Raw genomic sequence first — 22,434 nt, 5'->3', positions numbered from 1 at the left:
TTACCTCCCATCAATGTCATTAACTTCCAGAAATTATTAAATTTTTTCTGTAACTTTGGTTGTTTGGGAGTATATTGTTAATTTTCCAAGAGCTTTAACTTTTTTCAGTATTTCTTCTGTTTGCATTGCACAATGTTCTGATAGTACATATGGGGTAATTTCTATTCTTTTATATTTACTTAAGGAGGCTATGCAGACTAGTATGTGGCTATTTTGGAAAAAGTACCATGTGCTGCTGAAAAGAATGTATGCTCTGTTGTAGAGAGGTGAGATATTCTGTATTTATCCATTAAGTCCACTTTTTCAAGGATATGGTTCAGCTCTGAAATTTCCTTATTGATTTTTTTGATAAGTGGATCTATCTCTTTGTGAAAGTGTGTTAAAATCCCCTACTATGACTGTGTTAGTGTTGATTTGATCTTATAATTTCACAAGATTTTGTTTTATGAAGAGAGTTGCTCCAGTATTTGGTGCATGTATGTTTATCAGTGTTATATATATAAACACAGACTCTCTCAGAAAAGAAAACAAGGCAAAATAATAGAGTAAAAGTTTGGAGGAAATGTAGAGAAGGAGGTAAACAGCAAAGAATAAAAAAAAATTAAAACTTAAGAAAATACAAATGGAAAACAGAATCAAAGATGTGTGGTTCTTTTCCTTAGCCTGTGGTTAAAGAGCAAAGTTCAAGACAAGATATCACTCTGTTCTTGCTGGAAATCTAAGGTGGCAGTCCATCCCCAGAATGATGCTGGGTGTAGAGATCTGCCTACAGTGAAAACATGGCACCTGTATGAGCTTCTAATTCTGTGTAACTCAGACTGAACCTGACTTCTGACCACAGAAGCCTCATTTGTGTTCACCAGCCACTACCCCTCAAGGGAATGTCCCCCCATCCACTCTCCAACTACTGGCTGTCTCCTATGATTGTCTTACCCTCATTTATTCTGGGAACTTGGCAAAGTGAAATGTGGTTTGGGGTCAAGGGGCTGCTCTGTGACTCAGGTTTAAACATTCAGCCCTTCTGTACAATGGCATCCTCCTCAGCTCTTGTTCCACAGTTGTGGTTGTGGGAGCTATACCAAGGTCACTCACTAATGTTGACTGTAGAAGGCAGCACTGGAAGCAGTATCCCACATTTTTCTGCTAGCTCCAACTGCTGATGATTCTTTTGGGCCTAATGCAGTTCTCTGGTTTTCTGTGAGCAAAAACATTATTAATTTCACTTTGCTTCCTGGCTGGCAGGTAGTCAACCACTGTTGGTGGTGCTATGGGATATCTCCCCTGAGGTACTATCTATTTCTTGTATATTACTTAATCCTATTTTCTTTTGCTTTGTTAGTTCCATAGTAGTTCTTGGGTAACCTCCCCTCACTTTGATTCCTCTCCAAGCTATTATTTTCCCAACTCTAGAACTTTGTCCTGGAAAAGCTGAGTTGCTGGCACTTTCTGTTCTACCATTTTTTTCAGCTTCCTATTAGAACTTTCTTATTGCACTCTCATGTTGCATATATTTTATGCCTTCCTGAAAGTCTTTGTATTTTTTAAGAAGATGTTTAGGAGAAGATGAAAACCAACCAGAAGATTTATTTCCCATCAAGATTTGTAAGAATTGCACTAAGGGAGGAACTACATGGAACAGAAGATAAATGATAGTATTTTAGCACCAGAGGCAAAATGCAGACAGTGCTCACTATGACAAAAAGGACAGGTAAGTGTTACCATAGCCTTCAATCAATTTCCAGCAAATGGCCAAGACTGGGATTCAGTATAACCTTGCAGAGTCCCTGCAGATTTCCGGGACTCAACAGTGAGAAATTGTGGCAAAAATGGTAAGGATGCTTCCAGTTTGGAGGGACCATAGGCCATTTGCAAGGGATTGGAATTGCTCCTGGTGCTGGCCATTGTGTCTGCAAAGTTTAGCAGAGTAAGATTTACTTTAGGAGAAGAACCCCATTGTCTAGAGAAGAAGGCAGAAACTGAAGAAAAGGCCTGGAAATACTACATAGTTTCTCAGACGGGAGCCAGGATCAGAAGCTCCAGGGTGATCCAAGACTGCTGATATGGTTTCCCAGTAGATGTGATGGCTATGATGATATAAGTAAAGTATATGGTGCTTAGGAGACTGGTCCCCCAAAACAGGAACCTCAGGCTCCCAAAGCTACTTCATCTTTATGAATTTACTTCAGGAGAGAACCAGGAACCAAGAAGAAATGAGGAATCTCCTCTGGCCAATCCTGGAACTGATTTGAGTCAAGGTGATCTAAGTATGAAACCTATGGCCAAGGGAAGACAGAACCAGAAGGAAAAGTTAGGAGCTGGCAGAAATGGATCTCTGCCATAGCAGGGAAATAGACCAAGAATGAAGAAGGCAGGCTGGCCTTGGTGATGAAGGGAATTCTTACCTGTTACACATTTACCTTACAGGTATGCTGACCTTGAAGGCTGATATAGTATGGTGTTTCATCTTTTCAGCAAACATTTCTGCTCTCCGACCACCAAAAGGACAATGGATAACTCAAGCTTCAGCTTAAAAAGTTCAGTACACTATGATTTATGTACTTCCTAATGAGGGCAATGCAAACACTTTGAAATAGAGGTGTCCAAACAATTCCAGAAGGATAAAAATTTTATTTCTGTACAAGCTAATAAAACTTGATTATAGAATCATAGAAAATAAAACTTAGGATTGTGAAAATATTAACATTGGGCTCTCTCTCTCTCTATCTCTCTTTCCCTCTCTTATGTTAGCATTCTCTCAGAACTTCAGAAACACTGAGGCTGCATCCTTAAAAGACTGGAAAGAAGAGGGTGATTGCATATATGAAGAAGCTGCTAAAGTGTTGGTATTCATTGTCCATATAATGGTGCTTGCCTGCCTCTGGCTTTGTTTTGCTAAAAACCCTACTCTGCTTTGCCCACACTCTTCGATTTGGTTTATGGTCTGCCCATCCAAGTCCAACTTCTTTCTTTCCTCATTTGTCTTGCTACTAATGATCACTCCCAACCTTTAGCCACAGCCCAATAACATGGTAGCTACCCTGCTGATTTCACCCCACAGTTTCCTTAAATCCAGCGTTTCTCTCTGTTCTCTGTAGTAAATAGTGCTTGATACTTTAAAAGGTGCATAAAACTCTTAATACATTTAACTCAACTCTGTCTGGATTCTTTATTAACAGTAAATAAATCCAGAATTTTATAAATTATCTTATATTTGATATATTTAGAAGACTTGTGAATGATACCTGAGGTCAGAAGTCCTGGAACCATGGTGGGGAGTTGTGAGAAAAATACCTGTTACGCTAAGTATATTATAAGAGGCAGGATTAACAGTTTCCCATGCCATATCCTATAGGTTGTTGCATAGGTCAGAATGAAATAAGGAGGACAAAAGAAGTTGGAAAACTTTACTAAAACATAGCATGAACCTAATAATCATCTTAAAAAACATTTTTGCAAAATAGCCTGTTCTGTATGGAGCTGGATAACTAAACTATCACTATGTTTAATTCTGTTTTTTATAGAACACAAACAATTTAGAACTCTTAAGAAAACCCCCTGGGCTTCTCTGGCAATGTTGAGCCTGGCCACAAACCCCTTCTGCTGCAGACTAGAATACTAAATGACTTTTAATGGCAAATAATTCTGTTTAGCTACAGAAACCCAAGCCAGCTTCCTCCATGACAGTCCAGCTTTATTGTTTCTGGTGGTTAATTTAGAAGTTTTCATAAAGGAACTGTTGTCCTATTCTTTTATATTCTTTGCTTTCCATCTGAATATTCACCTCCCTTTTTGCCCTGTTACACCCACCCAAGGGATATGTCATTTTTGTCAGCCAATTAAAAAACAACATGTGCACTACAAATAAAGTTCCCCAGCACAAAACAGAAAGACTCAGACCAGAAAAGCCTCCCCTTCAGGCATGAAACAAAAGTTTGCCTATTTTTCAAAGAAACAGAAGAGGCCATGGTTTTCCCAAGACTAATTTCCTCCAAATAGTTTGTGTTTTGTTAGGCTGGGGCTTGTCTTCAGTGGAAACTGTTAATAATCACAGGATGCTTCTCCCACCCCCGAATATATCCACAAATAACAAGCTATCAAAATCCAACATTCTTAGTTTCACCCATGGCTTCAAGAAAATGGATTCCAAGTGCTCTACATCTAAAAGTAAGATTACTATGCAAGGTTTGCAAAGAACATATCTAATCATTGGTTTTAAAGCTTAAAAAGGCATTTTGATATTGCCCCTGGAGCTCAGGATATGTGGTGGCCTGTCAGTTTGCTCACACTTGAGAGACTCCAACTGACTAGATCTGTCTGCCAGCAGAGCAGAAACATGGACCTTGGGGATGACCAACACTTCAAGAGTGTGACAGCAAGGGTGTTGCATCTAGGCAAATAAAACTATTTTCCCCCTTTGTGTAACTAGCTGGAAGAAGGCAGTCTTCTTGCTTCAAGTGCTGAAAGAAGACAGGATCAGGGGTGGGAAACAGGCTGAACCATGCAACTGATGATTCCACTGGAATGCGGTTCCGTGGCTCCCCAAGATTCCTTTCTTTGATTGTTGTACTTAATAATTTTATGAGGATCAACTTCCCTGAGAATTTAATCAAAGCTACCAGTCTTCTCCTTGCACATGCTAACATGAGTTTATAGTGTCTCAGATCTCTTATAGGCTTCCCAAGGTCTACTGCTTTCTCTCCTATCCCACATCTCCCTCAGGCAAAGAATCCCAGATTTAACCCCGTGCACCAATACAGCTAGCACACTTACACTCAGGTTCTTGGCTTTCCCTGTGGTGTCCACAGCAGCCCCCCCCCGCCACCCGAGTCACTGGTCCTGAAACTCTACCTTAATGATCTTGCTTCTCTTCATCCTGCTAACAACCTGGAATCTTAGTTTGCATATTTGTATGATCTCACATTTTGATTTGATCTACCGTTTTGTTTCATCCTTGACTACAATTCTTACAGTTTCCTGATTACATTCTAATAATCCCTCTACAATGTCCAATCCAGCCTCTTGGAAACCCCTGTTTCACATCTAGCATCTAGGCATTCTTGTCCAGAGAACTTCCCTTTAAATTTTTCTCTAAAATTATTTGCTTAGTTTAAGGATTTGATCCATTTTAAAACAAACAAAGATAATGCCTGTGGTAGAAGTGACACTTAAATTATTGCATTTCATTAGCATTTCTATGTTAAAAAATTTCAGGTCTTTGATTTAGAGAAAATCTTCTCAAGAGTTTGAGAATTAAGTGGAATGGAAGGGAGTACACTATGTGAAGAGAGGAAAAGAGACTATGGAGAGTGGAGTGTAAAATTATTAACTTTCCTGTTCCTTATTTGTGCATGGACTCACACTAAGCTAAAGTGACTACAACTTAGTACAGAGAAGACTTTCCTCACAGAAAACACTTGGGTTATTACTGAGAGTGTTTGGGGGATGGTGTGGCATACTGCCATGCCTTTGGCACTGACTACTACAAAGAATTGTGTGTATGTGTAGTGTTGATATGTGGCTGATGAGCAAGAGAATAAACCTGGGCTCTACCCCAAGCCTGGCCTCTCCTAAGAGGCAGGGTAGAAGGGTACACACTTCTGAGGCCTCAGCTCTCCACGGGTCAGCAAAGACAGAAACTGGAATTTATAAAATACATTCAGATCTCATCATTTAGGGATTTATGCCTGCAAATCCACTATCATTAAAGAGTTACATGCATACATTCCCCTTTCCATTCCGGGGATTATGAATCTCTAACGATAGTAAATTATTCTCTTCTGCGCTGTGTACTACGATTACTCTGTGGAATTTTCTAGACTGTTTTGCAAGGCACTGCAGCACTAATGAAGTGTTATTTATACTACACACTGATTTTCTGGTTTGTTTTTCTTGAAGTTTCTCCTTGTTCCATCTTTTTTGATTTATCATACATTCAGCAGACCTAAGTATAAAAGCCATTTTTCTGTCACTTTTCAAACTTTAAATGAACAAGACTTTTTATGAAGTGTAATTTTCAATAACAATGAAATATTAGAAGCCCCTCTTAAAGCCCCTGGTTCCATTTATGCCTTTTTCCCTGCTTTTTTTCCTTTTTCTCTTTACTCTTTTATTTTTCTCTTCCTTGTTTCCCACCAGCATGGCCTACAATGGCCATAGTTTTCGGTATCTGGACATAAACTTCCAGGAGAGGGTCATAACAATTTCTTTCTACCCAACTGCACAATATGAAGAAGTAAAAACATAGCCAGATGCACAGCATGTTGTGTACTTAACTAATAGGCAAGTGACTTAGCTTAATGTGTGGTGTTGCAAGGAGGTACAAAGAAGCATTAGATTAGTTTTCCAGGAGGTGGCAGGTTTTCTTTGACACTGTTCTCCTTTATAATTGTTCTAAGGCAAATAAATTTTAATCATTCTCCCCTAAAATTTAAAGAGCATGTACTTCCTAACTAATCCATTTGGATTCAACTCACCACTGTTATTTTTGGTATGTGTGATTTAAAGACCTCAAGAGCTTTCAGAAAGTGGGTATAATAAAAGTGAGTACCATACGAAGAACATATGATAAAGTATGTAAAAGGGGCCAACATGATTTACATAATAAATTTTTCCTCCATACATTTTCCTTCCTCTCCCCTTCCCTCCTGTTTTTTTTTTCTCTCCTAACCTTCATTGCAATCAGCTGTTTTAGAATTACATCTGTTCCTTGGACAAGAAGTTGGTTATAAATGGCAGACAAATTTTCTTGTCTTCCCAGTAACCATCACTGTCACCTCTCCCTGTAAACTCTTTTGTTTTGCTTGCCAAAGAGAGTTAACACCTTTGACAAACTCAAAGTGTGAGTCATTATTAATCTAAACCAATTGTGGGAATTCCATAATGTTGAAAAGTTATTAGATTTAAGAAAAAATATGTGGTTTTAAACTAGTCAATAGCACATGCAGAGAAATCTCATGGTGGCACAGGGAGAAGTATTCTTTTCTCTGATTTTTTTAAAAAAGAGAGTTACAAAGAAAATTCCTCCTTCTCTTAAATGCATGTAGTAATGACTTAGCGAGATGCCTGAAACTGCTAGAGCTATCTATGTTCTGGAGCGTGAGATTCACCTACACGAATGGTAGAGTGGAAAAATGGAAACCTCTTCTATATTAGGCATCTTTTCATCATTGTAACCAAATAATTGAAAAAACCTACCTAAAGGAGAAAAGGTTTATTTTGGCACATGGTTCCTGAGGTTTCAGTCCATGGTTACCTGGCTTCAAGGGAGAAACATCATGGCTGAATGGTGTGGTAAAAGAAAGCTACTCACCTCATAGGAATCAGAGAAAAAAGGAAAAAGCCAGATACAGAAGAAGAGCCAAGGATAAGAACATACTCCTCCCAGTCATGCCTCTAATGACCTTCCTCCAACCAGCCCCACCTCATAGCAGCACATTCAGCTATGAACTCAGGGGTCTACTACATTGATGAGTACAGCACTCCCCTGATCCAATCACCTTCCAAAAGCTCCATCTGTGAACACACAGCCTTTGGGGAACACTTTTGATCGGAAACACAACCCTGCTAGTTCTTGACAACGTAACAGCGCTAATGATGAGGCCTCCCTCCAGAGTCTGTGCCGTGCTAAACAATATATCCTTTAGGAGTTGGATGACTATTGGTCAGCATTCTATTATCTGTAGCAGAAATCAACAAACTGTCAAAGTGTTGCACGGACCCAAGTTCAAGTCCCAAGTTCAAGTTTGTGTGTATTTGTGAGAACATGGGCAAGTTATCAGAAAGCATAGTTTTCTCAATTTCTTCTGTACAATGGACGCAATAACTCTATCTCCCCCTTAGACTGGTATGAGAATTCAACAAATTCATATAGATTAATGCTTGCTAGTAGGCCTTTGGTAAACAGTAGTAAAAATAATTTTAAATATCTTCCCAATTCACATGTAGAAAACCCTAATTAGTCCTCCTAGCACAGCTCACTGTGGATGATTTTGATTAAAATCTCCCTCATCTCTAATGTTTAAATCTGCTCCCCTGGCTAGCTAGATGGTTTCTTCTTCATCTCCTTTCTCTGTGTGTCTGCCCTAAAGCCATGGGCACAGCAAGAGTATGGTCACCCCATTCCACAGACCCACACATCAAAGGAAATATGAAAGGGCTCATGCAACCCAGTCACAAATTTGTGGTTTGGCTTGAAAATGTGAGGCCTGAACAGACTTTTCAATTTGGGGAGGGGTAGGGGAACTGGAACTCTTAATTTCCATTTAGAATAACTCTTTCTGACACAGCACCTCAAACTCTCTTCCTTTGACTGCCTCTAAATTCTTTCTATAACTAACTCTATTGTTTCTATTGTGATCTATAAATCAGTGTCTCTCACATTATTAGATATTTATTCCTTGTGGATTTTCTTATTCCTAATAATATATAAAACCAGGCTTGTTTTCTCTTTAGGTTCATTGTGATCTTTTCTTAGACTTCCAATAGCTGTGTTTGTTTTCCTTCCTTTCCTCACTTTGCTTAAACTTCAACTTTTCTTTCCTTGAGGATGGAATCCCAACCCCCTCCTCCTTTTTATACTTATTTTGTATTATCACATTTAATCATAAGTTGGCACTAAAAAATCCAAAACTTGAAACCTGAATCTCTCCTTTTTGCACTTACCCTGGCAACTTGGCTGGGCATCTAGGCAAAGCCAGGCTGAACAGATAAAACCAGCATTTTCATTTTTTAGGTATAAGAAGTATATTTAATACTATGGATCACGAGAAAAGTCAGCAAGTTTTCAAAAGTAAACAAAGGGTGATTATTGGACATTTATCTCTTTTTCCCCCTTGGCTGCCCAGCAAAAAAACCTGTGTTTGGAAACCTGGCAGTGTAGGTTTGGGATGGAAGGGCTGCCAACAGCCAGATACTTGGTCTCCCTAGTATCTATCCTCTAAGGGAACAACCATGCCTGGAGCATAAAACTGCAGCTTGTTACACAAAAGCAGGGCCTGCTTAGAATCATCTGTGGTGACTGTGAGAGCAGAATTAAGTGTCCCAGCCTGGCAGTGGTGATTCTTATAGCCAAAATTTTGCCACTGGACATAAGAATCCTTTCTCAGACCTTGCCCCAAGCCATTTTGTTAATCTGAGATGAACTGGTATCCTCCCACTCACTTTTTGTGGGCTTAAATTAACCAACTTAACCTCTGTTCCTATTGCTTGCAACAAACAGACCTAGCTAAGTGTCATTTATTCTGAAAACTCAGCTGTGGATCATTCCTTCTAGGAAGGCTTCTTCGTCTTTCATTGACTGGGTCAGGTACCTCTTCTACAGGGTACATCCATAACTGATGTAGCTTATACACTGGTCCTGTTAACATTGGCCCCATTGTTATATACATTTACTGGTTTGTGAACACTGAATTCAAGGCAATGTCTGTCTTATGAATGGCTCTCCTAACAACTTCTTACACAGTACCTGACACATGGTAAGTTTTTTACTGATATTTGTTGAATGAATGTGGACTGAGAGCCCCCAGCAAGGAAAACCACAGAGACAGATTTTCTTGGAGTGGGAATGTTTGGAGTAAAACATGTGCCAATGTCAAAACTTTACCAGCGTCAAAATATCCTGGCCCTTTCCAGAATTTGATTGCAAAAATCCAGGTGAACAAAACTATCAAGATAATTTAATTATAAGGTAGGGCAGAGAAAACTTTTAATTAAAAGAAAGTGGCTGCATAAAAGAGATGTGAAATGAAATTTTATGAGTATGTCAACCTCAAAACAAAACAAAAAAGAACTATCTCAATCTGACCGTAACTACTCAGTTTGAATGGATAGTGATAACTGAGCTCAGTGTAGGTGTCGTGTGTGTGTGTGTGTGTGTGTGTGTGTGTGTGTGTGTGTGTCTTTGTATATGTACATTCTCCACTGAAATTTTGTGATTAATCATTTTGTAGACAATCAGAATTCCATGCACACTGGTATTTTTCTGAAACTATCCCCTCAAAAGTCTCACACTCATAGAAATAATATCAGCTCTTTTTTCGACATAACATTTTGATTACTCAGGCTCCAGCAAGTCTGGATTTGTTCTCTCTCTGCATGCCTTTTTGAGTAAAAAAGCATTTTGGTCACGACAGACTAATATATGTACCTGAAACATTGAGTAATCTAAGTGTTAGGATATGTGCCAAAAGGAACAATATAGGATACAGGAGTTAAGACATGACAATGTAGAATGAGGCAGGATTATTAGGGACGTCCTCATTTGTAGAAGAATAGATCATCAATGCTTTGGGGGAGAAATTTCAATAAAATAGAGATCAATTTTCCTCGACATTGTGGATTAACTAGAGAAGTAGGTGAAGATCTGTTTAAAAAGATAGCAATAGGGAACAGAATTTCAGAACAGAGATAGCAAAAACATGTGAAAGTACTGATTCTCAGGATGTTTGAATTAAATTGACCTTTTTTCATATATAATACTGTGAATTGACTCATGTAAGGATTCATGTAATCACCTATAAATAAGATACAAAATTGTTCCTTTGTCCTAAATAACTCTTGTGCCACCTGTTTGTAATCACCCTAGTCTCTTTCCCTACCTTCTGGTAACCACTGATTTGGTCATCATTATAGCTTTGTCTTTTAAAGAATATCACACTAATAGAATAGCATATTATGTAAACTTTTAACACTAGCTTCTTTCAATCAGAATAATGCCATTAGTTTTCATTCAGTGGCATATCAGGAACTCATTTCTTTTCAGTGGTGAGTAGTACACCATTGTGTGGATGTACCTCAGCTCAGTAGTCCATTTTGTTGTTAAAAGACAATTAAAATTTTTCCACTTTTTGACAACTATGAATAGAGATACTGAAAACATTCACATACAGATTTTTGTGTATACATCTATTTCCATTTCTGTGAATGTATAGGAGTGGAATTATAGGGGTGAAAGTGGATGTTTAATTTTATAATAACTACTAAACTATTTTCCAGAGTGGTTATACCATTTTGCATTACCAGAATCAATACTCTAAAGTTTTAGTTACTACGAATCATTCTTAGCTATATAAAGTTTTCCTCATAATTTTAATTTACATTTATCTCATGGCTAGGGACATTGAACATCTTTTCATGTGTTTATTAGTATTAGTATCGTCTCCTTGTGGAAGCACCCATTCAAATCTTTTTCCATACTAAAATTGGTTGTTTTATGTTCTGGCTATTGGGTTTTGAGGGTTTTTTATATATTCTGGATACAACTACTTTGTTAAAAAAGTGATTTGTAGATATTTCTTTCCAGTCTGTACTTAGTCTTTTTATTGCCTTAACGTGCCTTTTGCAGAACATATGCTTTAAATTTTGACGAAGACCAATATATCCATCTTTGTTTTTAATAGTTCATGTATTTGGTGTGATGTCTTAGAATTCTTGGATCATGACAATTGGCTTCTGAAAAGTTTTACAGTGTTACTTTTTAGATTATTTATGTTCTAATTGGTAGTACATTTATGTAAAAGGTATGAGATTAAGATGAAGCTCATTCCTTTTTGCCTGTGGATTGCAATTGTACTACTTGTTGGAACTATTATTCTTTCATTGGATTGGCTTTATGCCTTTGTCAAAAATCAACTGGCCTAATTTGGGTGAATTTCATTGTTATTTAATGAATCTAACAGTCTGAAAATATGACTAGCCATAGATTAAATCTCAAATTGGGGGTACTGTGATTTCTCCAAATTTATTGCTTTTAATCAAAATTATTTTAGCTATTTAGAACATTTTAATTTACATATAAATTTTAGAATGACTTTGTCAGTTTTTTTTTTTTTGAGGCAGGGTCTCATTATGAAATTCAGGCTGGCCTTGAGCTCACTTGGTAGCCTAGGCTGGTCTTGAACTGGCAATGATCCTCCTGCCTCAGCCTCCCGCCAGAGTGCTCGGATTGTAGGTGTGCACCACCACACCCTGTGATTTTGTCAGTTTCTGAAAAAAATATTAGGATTTGGTGTCGACTGACCATAACTTTTAACAGATCTGTATGTCCATGTATTTTTCCAGTACAGAATTTCACCCCTTGTCTGATGAGACTTGCTCTATATTATTATTATTTTTTGAGAAAGAAAATATTCAAGTAATTACCCATGGAAGACCATTAATGAAAACCTGAAAACTTGCAAGAAAGATACACGTATTTTATTTCTTTATCCTATGCTCTAAGAAGTACCGAAGGGGTCCTAGATTTGACTTGATGTACCAGTTTCTAGTTGAAACTATTGATTTTCCACATAAGACTGAATGACCTAAAACTCTGAAAGATAGAGTGCACTCAGGCTACTGTGATGAGTGGTGCTGAGACCCAAGTAACCTGCACTGTGAGACACAAAAGTTCCTTGGATATTTCTAGTGGTGGAGTGAGGAATTAAGAGCAGGAAAAAATTGAGAATAACTCTTTACAGAATAATTTTTCTAATAAATTATCTTATAATCCGATCTCAACTGGCCCCTCAGAACATGTTGGTCACGATTCTACTGGCTTTTATTTTTTGCTCCTGTTTGCTCTCACAGGGCCTCAGACTCCTAAAATACCTTTTAGGAGTCTTTTTATTATCCCCAGAGGATGTAGCAAATGTGCTTGTTAACAAGTCTTTCTCTGCTGGGTGCCAGCATAGTCCAACCAGGAATCCTCTGTGTGGAGTCACATCCACTGAGTACTAATGGCCATGCAGAACCTCCAAGTCTTCTTCTGGGATCTGACACTCTTTCCGAAAAAATGCTGCATGTTTTTTCCTGATGTGACTAGTACTCCCAGGCTTTGTCACAATTTCCTGAAAGTGCAAAGCCTCAAAATCTGTGATATGGTTTGCAGCAAAGTAAATAATATGCTTTAGTTGTGTTTCCCTGTCAGAATAATTCTAGAACACGTTTTTCTCATACCATAAAGTTCTACAAAGAGACATAATCAACTCTTTTTGTTTTTATGCTCTACTTGATTTGGTCCTAAGTCCAGTGGAAATTAGGTTGGGAGAGAATTTTGACGATAGACACCAAACTCTATTTCCACCCAAACTCTAGCCAAACATATCAGAAGGGTGCTTTACTAATCTCCTGGGAAGCTGTCAAACAAATCAAGTTGATAATTTAGCTTAACTGTCACAGCCCTAGTCCTTTTTGCCTGAGCATGCATTTTCTTCTGGAAGACGCTAGACTCCCCTACAAAATGATACAGATTGACCATTCAGCCTCACCACTTCAGACCAGAAGATTCCAAAGCATCCATGCAAATAAGTTTCTGGTAGAACCTTTCCATCAGTTTGGACTTCTACTTAGGCTCCTGCCCCATTTCAGTTCCATATAGCATATTGCCTGAGGTATCTCAGTGAAGATGATGGTAATATTATTAAATCTATATGAAGAAGACTAAGGCTCAAACACATTAAGCAACTTGACCAAGGGATTCCTAGTCCTAGGATTTACATCCAAATACTATACAAATACTTGTAATTACAAATACTATTTCTCTTTCCAACAAACCATAAATGAAGGCTTAGAAATCGTTTAAGGGGACCAAGTGTCAAACTTTCTATCAATGCCAGTAAAGTTAGCCAATCTGCTAGCCCCACCCCTCCCACATGCTGATTATGGTACATAGAGTAGAATCTGAATACAAGTCTGCTTCACCACAGTGCCCATGAGACCATGCAAAGAAAAGAACAGAAACAGTGTGGTCTCATTGTCTTTTTGTCTAAGAGAACATAGGGCAATATCCATGAGGAGCAGAGACAGCCACAAGCCTCACTTGAATTCTATCTCTTGTCACTTTAACAAGTGTCTTAATCACTTCCAGCTTCAGTTTCCCTTACACCCCGTGAAAGTAACAGGAACTACTCCATAGGTTTGCTGCAAATAGGAAAAGAGTCTGCATGTAGATTTTAGCCCTTGTCCTAAAATGTAACATTTCCAAAATGGTAATTGTTGTTATTGATGCATTTATTAATTAGTCTGACATTTTGAACATGTTAGATGATATGTTATTCTATATACTGAGTATATTAGATAAGTCATCTTCAACATAACTTCTTTCTAATGATCAAGAAATATTATCAGAGATAGTGTTTCCACCATTCATATGGTTGCCACCATTTCCAATTAGATTAATTTTGAAAACAGCTGTAGAGCAGGTTCAGGAAATGAGATGTAAAGATGTTTCCTTTAAGAAGTGAATTAAAATTGAGGTAGAATTCAATTCAGAGGATATTAAAATGGTAGAGGGTTAAATTTCAGTGATTTTACTCCAAAGAAATGCAAAAAGTTCATTGGAGATACAATTTCAGGAGATCATTTTTTAATTTCATAATTAGTATTTTCAGTATGTTTATTGCTGAGAAGCAAAATGAAGCCACCAGCCTTTTTTCTTACAATCAGTTATTTATTCTAGTTTGGCAAAATTTATAAATAAAGACTTCCCCCAAGGAACATTTTCTTTTTCTTTTCTATTTTTTCAAATAATGAAAAAAGATTAAGAAATAATACTCATTATTCCCAATAGTTTATGGAGTGGTAAAAAAAATTGGTGAATTTTAAAAATATTTTATAATTATTACACCAAAAGACATGTTGCCAATATCCTTGAATCCATTTTTAGAATGCCCATAACAATGGACCATAATGAAATGTTTTCTCTTCAAATTCTTGTTCCTTTAATTTTTCTAGGTAATATACAAGAATTTCATGCAAAAATTTTAAAAATTCAGTCTTCATCATAAATGAGTTAATCCCTCTCAAAATACTTCTCATTTTGAACACATTTATTCCATTGTTTTCTTTCTTTCTTTTTCTTTCTTTCTTTCTTTCTTTCTTTCTTTCTTTCTTTCTTTCTTCTTTCTTTCTTTCTTTCTTTCTTCTTTCTTTCTTCTTTCTTTCTTCTTTCTTTCTTTCTTTCTTTCTTCTTTCTTTCTTTCTTTCTTTCTTTCTTCTTTCTTTCTTTTTTCTCTTTTTCTCTTTTTCTCTTTCTTTCTTTCTTTCTTTCTTTCTTTCTTTCTTTCTTTCTTTCTTTCTTTCTTTCTATTTTTTGAGACAAGGTCTCACTTACTATGTGTTCGGCTGGCCTTGAACTCACTATGAAGCCCAGGCTGGCCTCAGACTCATGGCAATCCTTCTGTCTCAGCCTCACAGGTGCTGGAATTCTAGGCATGTGCCACCACAGCCAGCTCTTGCCACTTTGTAAAGCAGTTCTGGAAGTCCCCTTTTGTTAATGCCCTTAGTTGTGCTGTCTTGGACGTCTAAGTGTTTTGAACTGAAAACATTTACCTTTCATAGCATTTTGTCTTTGGGGAAGAGCCAAAACTTATACTGCTCCTGATTCAGTGAATAAGGTGGATAAGGGTACACTATAATGATTTCGTTTGAGAGAAATTATCACAAACATTTAATCAAATAAAAATATCATTACAGCAAAAGACACATTTCTATTAATTCCACTCAAAAGTACTACCCTTCACTTATCCCACTATTCTTGGCAATGTGCCTATAATAATTTTTTTGATTTAACCATTCCTCATATTTTTCTACCATCCTTTATAATGACCAGAATCATCATAGGAAGATAATACTAGAAAGCAAAATGACACAAATTGATCAGACACTTATTATGTTGAGTGTGAGGTGAATTTAGATAGTTATAATACTGAGCACTAATTTGCTACTTAAGTCAAGACTAAAACACATAAAGCAATAATAAACAAAGTGGTAGCTTCGCACAGTGGCAGCATCTTGCCAATGAGGTTTACCCGAGGTGCAATTATTACTAATTGAGCATAGTGGTTTCCTAATTAGGCACTGATGATGATTCCAAAAACGTAACAGAACGATGGCACCTGATCTCCATAAAGCTAACTTGCAGAGACTGAACAATTACCTAATGGACTATGACAAGACACTGATGATGTGCTACTAAAGGGAGAAGATGTAAAGCCAGAATAAGTGCTTGTTAGAATCACCGAAATAGATCTGAGAAGGAATGGATGGTGGCGTTGGCATATGGATCAGGAAAGAATGTCCAAATGGATAACAAATACATTTCCAGAAATGATATGTTATCATATTTACTTCTACACTTCTCATGTATAGTATTACACTTGCTCTGTGTAAATGCTTGCTCCAGCTACATAAGAATATTATATATAAATTGGGCTGGGGATGTAGCTCAGTAGCACAGCACATGCCCAGCAAGTGCCAGGTCCTGAGTTCGATTCTTGGCACAAAAAAGAGAATATATATAAATATACATATATAATAATCACAAATATAACATTACATAAATAGGTAGAAGATAGAAAGTTACATCAGTGATGCTATTAGAGATGGAATTCTGCTTACAATATATTAAGACAAAAGTAGTGATGAAATATATACTCTCAGGAGTCTATGGGTGATACAGTACTGAAACTAACAAAGACTAAGAAAAAGTGGTTTATTCTAATAAATATGATGGTAATAAATACAGTAGATAGATGATAAACAGCACCGGGCACTCACAGAACTTATAAGAACAAAGAGTATACCAGTTAGTGATGAAAGTTATGAAGGGCCATCACTATCTAAAAGTTACATGGAGGAGAATGTTGAGGAAGCCTTCTCTTGATACTTGAAAGATGTGTCAGCTGAGACCTGAATGTCCTGAAGAATACAGTCAAGTAAGTGAGGATTTGGACAAGTCACAATAATGTGACAGCCAGAAAGAAGAGCTAATGCAAAGACCCTAAGAGGTAACAAGTTTAGCAAAGTCTGAAAAGGTAACAGATATAGCATGGAGATAGACTAGAACGCCATTGTGAATTGCAGGCAGTGAGGAAGGTGGAGTGCAAAATGGAATTGAAGACACAGCAGGGTTTTGGTACTTTTTGTGCTGCTGCAACAACATCACAGACTGGGTAATTTACAATCAACAGAAATTTATTTTTCACAATTCCAGAGGCCAGGATGTTCAAACTCAAGGATCAAGAACTGGTACCTGGGAAGCTCTTGCCACATTTTTCTTGGTAGTAGGACAAAGAGAAGAGAAAACATGTTGAGAAGGGCAAACTTCTCCCTTAGCAACAAACATTGTCACAGTAACAGCATTAATCCATCCCTAAGGAGAGTCCATAGGGCCTAATCTCCTCATAAGTTTCCCTTCTAAATACCATGAAAATGACAGGTAAATGTCAATATGAGTTTGATGGGAGACAAACATTGAAACCATAGCACAATGATTAAAACATTGAGTCTTAGAAGATGAAATAAATTATTCTAAATGTGATTGGAAGGCATTTAATTTTGAGCAGCCCTCTGGTATTGTTAGTATTTTTTAAAATATTAAAATTGCTACTATGTGGAAAATAAAACACAAGGCAATTGTCATGATCAAAGTGAAGTTGATGGTAGCTGGGAAAGGAATGATGTATTGTTGAATAAATGAAGTAATTAACACTTACTGGAAGCCAGATATTTAAAGTATAAAAGTGAAAGGGATAAAAACAAAAAGATATGAAACCTGAGTGACAGACGTCTGAAAGATTCTGTGAAGAGTAGAGTCGTGATATTTGGAAGGATGGACACAATCTGGAATGAAGACAAACTCTTCTTAGGACATATTAAAACAGAATGTGGTGATGTAATGTACATTCTTAGGAGTCTGTGGAAGATACAAGACTGGAACTGAAACAAATAAAGATGGTCCATTCTAACAAGTGTAGTGGCAAAATCAGAAGAGTAAAAAAGTGTAAAGAAACAAAAGGAGGAAGTGAGATCCATTTAAGAATACTTTGCGACTGTTTAACAAAGAATGTTAATTTTCACTTAAAACTACAGTCTTATTTCTCTACGAAGTAAGGACTACTGCTGTGTAAGCCACGGGTGTTATTTGTTGCTGTATTTTTCTTTACTATCGAATAGCATCATAAAGCCCCCTCATTAACACCAACAATGTCATGTGTCCATTTTCCCTCCTATAAAATTTATGCTCTTTAATGTCTAGATTTGTATTTCATTCTTCTGTATATACTCTGAAATTTCCAGCCATGTTGACTTGCACAAACGCATGAAGAATAAATATTTGTTGACTTAAATGTACACAGATGATTTAATGATCATTTACTCATCTTTACATTACTAGTATTTCTCTTTCCTCATATAAGACTACCTGTCACCTATTTCTATGCATCCCCAATATGTTTATTACTCTTCATAGAGACAGATCTCACTCTGGATATTGTTGTAAACCTAGGCTATTTTTGATCTTATTTACATGCTTAAAGTTGCTAGATAAAGGGAATCTTATAAGAAGTTATATGAGATTGGTATTAGGGATTCTGGATAGTAGGCCTTGAACAGTATAGAAAAATAATGAAAGAACTATCCCCTTAAAAATCCCAAAAGAAAGTAAGAAAAATATCATGCTAAGTTAGGCAATACCAGTGACCTAAGATTCTTGCACATTACTAATTAAAAAGCTAAAAAAAATAAGTACAACATGCTAAAAATATGAGCAGATGCAAATTCTGAGTTATTCTGAAGACTTGGGCTTAGATTCTTTTTTATTACCACTAAGGACAAACAAAATCCAGAAATGTTTAGAACTCTATCTATGGCTATTTAGAAGTTCCACCCAACAAATCTAAACATAAGGAACTAACAAAAGACAACCATTAACCCCATGAATTTCCAAGATTCAGGTACCAAATAAAGTGGACACCAAAGCACAAACAGCCAAAAAGCTTAGCCCTCCAAAGAAACTATTCATGCCTTATAGATTCCTTCTACATTAGCCTACATTCACTGCTGGCTGTTTTGAGGACTTCCCGTGTTTGTCAGGAAAGATCCCACTCCTTCCTCTTTAGAGATGTGGCCTCTCGTGCAGAAGACATTGCACAATTACTTTCCTTCCTCCTAAATTCAATAATCTCAATGGTTCCTGTGAAGATCAGCCTAACAATAAACTCAGGTTTTACAGTCACTGTGTTAGTTTTTGATAAAACTAACAAAGGTGATCAAATACCCAGGAAAAACAATTTGGAGGAGGAAAGATTTACTTGACCTCACAGTTTTAGAAGTTTCAGTCCATGGTCACTGCCTCCATTGGCTTACGTCTGTGGTGAGGTAGAAACATCATGGCAGCCAAGGCAAGGAAAGCTACCCACCACGTGAAAACCAGAAAGTAAAGTGAAAGAGAACAAGCTAGAAAGAGAAGCATCAGGGACTGGATGTAGTCAAACTGTCTGCCTCCGTGAGCTATTCCTTCCACCTAGACGCCCCCCCCCACATTTCTATTACCTTCCAATAATGCTATCAAATTATGCTTTCGTTAAGGAATTACTCCACCAACAAAGTTAGAACCCTCTTGACCACCTTCCAAAAACCCCACATCTGAACACATGAGATGTTGGGGAGCCATTTTAGTTCTAAACCATAATAGTCCCATATCTGCCATTAGATAGTATGTTTGACACCAGGTATCTATCCTATCATGGCTCAAATTTCACTCAGCTGGTGTGCGACTTAACCTTCCCCATGTTCCCAGTCCGGGCACAGTTTGTTCCCACATAAAAAGAATAACACTGTCAGAAAGCTTAATCTATAATTAGCTTGAATTTATTGCTCTAAAAGCACTAGATCGTTTTTATAGTTTTTGTGTTGTCTTGTTATTGTCTCATTTTTGTTATTTTGTTTTTGTTCTTTTCTCTTTAAAAAAATAAAAACACTAAATCTTTCTCCCTCAGAGACATTCAAAACTTCAAAACATTTGTGCATAATTGCACACATCCTTCCTGAATTATGGCTTAATGAGGTGGAGTTGTATCTCTCATTACTCAAGTCATTCTTGTTTTCTATATATGCTTCAATATCCTGAGGGACCTCCCTCCAGTGTTTTAACCCATTGATACAGTGCCTCATTAAGCCTTCTACTGCTTCCTTAGCACTTACAAATGCTCTTTTGATATGACAAATGTTGACTTGATTTTCAATCTAATGTAATCCATAAATGATTTCTGTAACCCAAATTTCTTCCTGGATAACAGAATGAATGGGAAATCTGTTCAATTCTTTTGCTTTAGGAAATAAATTTCTAGTGTAAAAATCTACCATTGTTCAATTATTCATTTTTTCAGCGAGGTTTCTATCTATTTGTATACATACCTTTGAGTTTCTCCTGAAGCTCTTCCTTCAGTAATGCAATTGGCACACTTTACTTTGGGTCTTTATTGCAATTTCAGGCTGTCCATACTTAAGTTGAAGTTCATCTTACTTCAGCATGAACACAGCAGACACGGGGCAGAATATATCAGTTTACCAGTATTATTGGGATTATACTAACTGCGACATTTTTTACTTAAAATTCACACTTTATTGCTTAAAGATCATCCAAATGACTGGCAACGTGCCCCATTGTGCCATTATTCCTCAGTTTTGCTTTGTTTGGGAGAAGGTCCCACACTGTGTGACGCCATAGGATCACTTACTTAAAAATTATAGTCAGAGATGACACACAGGGATTTGAATTCTATGGTAATGACTATAGTCATTAGTTTAGATCCCAATTTGTTTCTCTTGGAATTTGTCATTAATTTCCAAGTATTCTGACCAAAAACCAAAGAACAAAGAGAAAACATTCTCCATGGCCTTTTGCACTTACCCACAGATATATATTTAAAAGTGTAAGTTGAAAAATAGCTACCAAGCCAACTATGGAATGCAATCTAAACACTTCAAGGAAAATAAAGTCTGAGTCTGACCAGCTTGTTATTTGAGACGGTGAGAATCTATACCGTGCCAAAAGTGAGGCTCTCACTAACCCTTACCACATACCTGACATCAGAATAAGTCACTCAGAAAGAGTTTAGCCAACACCATGACTTTCTCTAAACATTTTCCCCAAGTGTCCTTTAGTGGAAGTTTAAATTTCACATCTTCAGGCTAAAATGAAATTCCTTAAATCTTTCCTTGCATGACTTGTTTTGAAACAGAGTAAGCTTTCTCCTTGATTGACCAAAATAATTATGCCTGTGTGCTGTTTCCAAGATTCAAATTGGGAATAAATCTTAGTAGGATAAAAAATCTGGCAGTGTTCTTTGCTGGGTATAAAGAAGTGGTGGTGAGGAGCACGCTCTGAGAAGATTTTAAAGAGAGTTCAGTATTTTGCAGAGAACATGCAAGACCAGGACCTGAGTACTTCTACAGTCACTCATTCAAATCACAAAGGTCTAGCAACACCTCAGCCTTCCTAGGCCCCAGCTCTGAGACATTTCATTGCTTTTAGTCTCTAAATGACTTCTCTTATTTTCATGTTTTTCCTGTATTTTCTTCCAAGTTTTTTTCCTTATGGTTCTTACATTTAAAATACATTAACTTTTTAATGTATTTAGAATTTGTTTTTGCCTTCTGATATAAAGTAAAAATCAGACATTTTTCTTGAAACAGTAAGCTTCTATACAGCCTACCTCTGTTGAATGGGACTTTTACTTTATAGGTATCAAAGTTTTAAAAGATCAGTAGTTGGGTACTCATGAAGCCTAATAACTATAACAATCAAAGCCTTTACTACTAAAACAAACTAAACAACTATTTATTGGTATAAAAATGGTTGAAATAATAGTTGTTAAATTCTGAAAAAAAATCTTTAAAATAAAAAAGCCCTGTTCATCGACCTTTCTCTATAAAATAAATATACCTCTAATCTCTTATCCATTTCTCTACAATTCCAAACTTTTCCCCTCAGCTTTCCATGGCATAAAACTCTCCTCAGACCTCCATTTTCATGTCTCAACTCTTTGATTCCTTAAAAGTCCTCAGAGGAGACCATTTACTTCATATTGTTCTAACCCTCCAGTGATGTAAAAGAAACAGACAGCTTTGGAGGGGACAGATTCAGACCCTGGCTTCCTTGAGTAATGTATGTCACTGTTCCAGATCTCACTTTCCATGTCTGTCCATTGGGGTTCTCTGTGACATAAGAAGATTACTACTCATGTGGGTGCACTGCTCAATAAAAGAAAACCATGATTTGTTGCTGTGGTTGTGAGGTTTTGTGTGACAGGCAGCATACTCCTGAGACAGGTGGACAGCAGAGTCACGGGATAAATATACATTTCTCAGAAATTCTGAACTTGGAAATGGATGCAGTTTGGGCTTTGTCATGTTTGGACAGAAGATGATTGTATGTTTCTGGAATATTTACACTATGTTAGGCCAAAGCTTATTTGAAAGTTTAAGTATAGAAATAAGTGCATGGATATTTGAATAGCCAAAGGCGTGGAGCACATGTGCATTTGATGTATTTTCATATAGCAACTACCCCACATCCTGCTCCTAACAATACTTTTTCCCAGTTTGATGGATGGAGATGTAAAGAATTCAAGCTAGGTTGATCTACAAACTTTCTAGAATTTGAATCTTGAATAC

The sequence above is a fragment of the Chinchilla lanigera genome, unplaced genomic scaffold (assembly GCF_000276665.1).
Source record: "Chinchilla lanigera isolate Chin_1 unplaced genomic scaffold, ChiLan1.0 scaffold00061, whole genome shotgun sequence".
NCBI lineage: Eukaryota > Metazoa > Chordata > Mammalia > Rodentia > Chinchillidae > Chinchilla > Chinchilla lanigera.
This window is presented reverse-complemented; position numbering follows the sequence as displayed.